Genomic DNA, 3,027 nt, shown 5'->3' with positions numbered 1-3,027 from the left:
ATGATGGAGCAGGCTCGAGGGGCCAGATGGCCTACTCCCACTCCTAGTTCTTATGTTCTTATGTCAGTAGTTTCCCTCCCTTGACCCTATCGAATGGTTTAATCATCTCAAACCCCCTCGATGAGCCCATCCCCTGAATCCTCTACCCTCGGGGGGGGGGGGGGGGGCGGGGAGGGGGTCACGAGGCCGGCCTCTCCCCCTGGTGGGAAGCCCCGCTCCCTGAAATGAAGTGGATGAGTGAGCAAAGACTGGGGTGAAGAGACTGATAGTTTTATTTGTCGAGTGGGGTCTTTGAGTTGACATTGAAGTTGGGGGGGGCGGGGCCGCTGCGCTCAGTCGATATGGTCAGGCGGCTCGTCCCAGTTGGGGTTGTCGCCGCGGGGTTTGGGTCCCCCTGACTTCTTGGCCATGATGATCTGGTCCACGCTCAGCACGGTGACGGCCACGTTGGTCGCCAGCTTAATGGCGGACTGCTTCACCAGGAAGGGGTCCCAGATGCCGGCCTTGGCCGCGTCCAGCACCTCGGAGCCTCCGGCCTCCATGTCAAAGCCCACGTTGCGGCCTCCCTCCTGGTGGATGGCGTAGAGCTTGGCGATGACCTGGCTCGCCTGGCTGCCCGCGTTCTGGACCAGCGCCTTGGCCGCCGACTCGAAAGCGCGGGCGTACTCCTGGATGGCGTACTGGTCCAGGCCGGGGCGGGTGGCCCCGAAGGCCGCCACCTGGAGGGCCAGTTCCATCTCGGTGGCCCCAGCTCCCGGCAGCAGCCGCTTGTCCCGGCTCAGGGTCTTGTAGGTGCTGACCCCGTCCTTGATGGCTTCCTCCACATTGTCCTGGAGGTTCTGGGTGGACCCCCGCAGCAGCAGGGTGGAGACGGCACAGGCCTGCTTCTCCTGCTCGAAGATCACCACCTGGGTGTCGCCAATCTCCTTCAGGTAGACGTGGTCGCAGTGCCCGATCTCCTCGGGCGCCGGGGTGCCCAGCCTCAGCAGGGGGGTGGCCTGCAGCGCCTTGCCCAGCCGCATCAGGTCGTAGCGCGAGTGTAGCCTCACCACCATCAGCCGGTGCTTGTCGGCGTAGTGGAGGGCCAGCTCGCCCACCTTGCCGCCCACCACCAGCACCCTGACCCCGGCTTCCACCAAGCCGTGGATCTGGGCCTCCATCAGCCGCTCCTCGCCATCCCCGAATCCCAGCATGTCCGCCGCCCCCTGCAGGAGCACAGTGCCCTTGGTCTCAGTCTGGGACAGCTCGAAGGGGCAGCCGTAAATCACCACCCGGGCGTTCCTCGCCGACGTCACCAAGCTCTCTGCCTCCTTCTTGAAGGCCATGCCACCCAGCACCAACGAGTCGGTCACGCCAGCCCCCAGCACCTTGCACACCCGCACCAGGTCCGGGTCGAAGTGCCCGCCCTCGGGCATGACCGACACGCACCCGGCGGCCACCAGCCGGGACAGGAAGTCCTCATAGCCGCACTGCTTGCTCATGATGGGGGTCCGCAGGGCCCAGGCCACCTCCCGCTGGTCCCAGGGGTCCTCCAGGCTGCCGCAGCTCAGACCCTCCAGAACCTCCAGGGCCCGGCGACACCCCATGCGGTAGCCCTTGATGACCTCGGGCACAGAGAGGCCGCTCCGCAGTAGGCCTCCCGCCCTCTCCAGCAGCGAGCCAGCCAGGATGAGCAGAAGGGTCCGCCCGTCGCCCACCTCCTCCTCCTGCATCTTGACAGCCAGCCCCAGCATGTTGGCCGCCGGGTGCTCGATCTGGAATTCGCGCAGGACCGTGCTGCTGTCCCCCGTCACCAGGACCTTCTGCAGGTGGTTGATGACCAGCTTGTTGAGGCCACTCGGCCCGTAGGTGGATCGAAGCGACTGCGCCAGCTCCTTGCAGGCCTCGATGTTCCTCAGGACCACCTCGTCCAGGCCGCTGAAGTACCTCGCCCCGCTGCTCAGCATCTGGAGATAGCCTGGGGCTTTTGGAACGTGTGCCGCCATCGCCTGTCAGGGAAAAAACAGAATCAAAACTCAGAAACTGTAGCCCATCTCCACTCCTCAATCTCTCTCCCTCCTTAACTCCCTCTCTTTCTCCATACAGATACAGAGTAAAGCTCCCTCTACACTGTCCCCAATCAAACACTCCCAGGACAGATACAGCACGGGGTTAGATACAGAGTAAAGCTCCCTCTACACTGTCCCCAATCAAACACTCCCAGGACAGATACAGCACGGGGTGAGATACAGAGTAAAGCTCCCTCGACACTGTCCCCATCAAACACTCCCAGGACAGGTACAGCAGGGGGTTAGATACAGAGTAAAGCTCCCTCTACACTGTCCCCATCAAACACTCCCAGGACAGGTACAGCACGGGGTTAGATACAGAGTGAAGCTCCCTCTACACTGTCCCCATCAAACACTCCCAGGACAGGTACAGCACGGGGTTAGATACAGAGTGAAGCTCCCTCTACACTGTCCCCATCAAACACTCCCAGGACAGGTACAGCACGGGGTTAGATACAGAGTAAAGCCCCCTCTACACTGTCCCCATCAAACACTCCCAGGACAGGTACAGCACGGGGTTAGATACAGAGTAAAGCTCCCTCTACACTGTCCCCCATCAAACACTCCCAGGATAGGGACAGCACGGGGTTAGATACAGAGTAAAGCTCCCTCTACACTGTCCCCATCAAACACTCCCAGGACAGGTACAGCAGGGGGTTAGATACAGAGTAAAGCTCCCTCTACACTGTCCCCATCAAACACTCCCAGGACAGGTACAGCACGGGGTTAGATACAGAGTGAAGCTCCCTCTACACTGTCCCCATCAAACACTCCCAGGACAGGTACAGCACGGGGTTAGATACAGAGTGAAGCTCCCTCTACACTGTCCCCATCAAACACTCCCAGGACAGGTACAGCACGGGGTTAGATACAGAGTAAAGCCCCCTCTACACTGTCCCCATCAAACACTCCCAGGACAGGTACAGCACGGGGTTAGATACAGAGTAAAGCTCCCTCTACACTGTCCCCCATCAAACAC

General features: G+C 61.0%; 1 pseudogene; it reads right to left on the bottom strand.

Moving 5' to 3' along the window:
- Positions 1 to 332: 332 nt before the first annotated feature.
- On the bottom strand, positions 333 to 1,985 carry LOC144487652 (T-complex protein 1 subunit theta pseudogene; annotated as a pseudogene).
- Between the last annotated feature and the right edge of the window lie 1,042 nt (positions 1,986 to 3,027).

The sequence above is a fragment of the Mustelus asterias genome, unplaced genomic scaffold (assembly GCF_964213995.1).
Source record: "Mustelus asterias unplaced genomic scaffold, sMusAst1.hap1.1 HAP1_SCAFFOLD_950, whole genome shotgun sequence".
In the NCBI taxonomy this organism is placed as follows: domain Eukaryota; kingdom Metazoa; phylum Chordata; class Chondrichthyes; order Carcharhiniformes; family Triakidae; genus Mustelus; species Mustelus asterias.
Note: the sequence above shows the minus strand (reverse complement) of the source record. Positions and strands in the feature narration are given on the sequence as shown.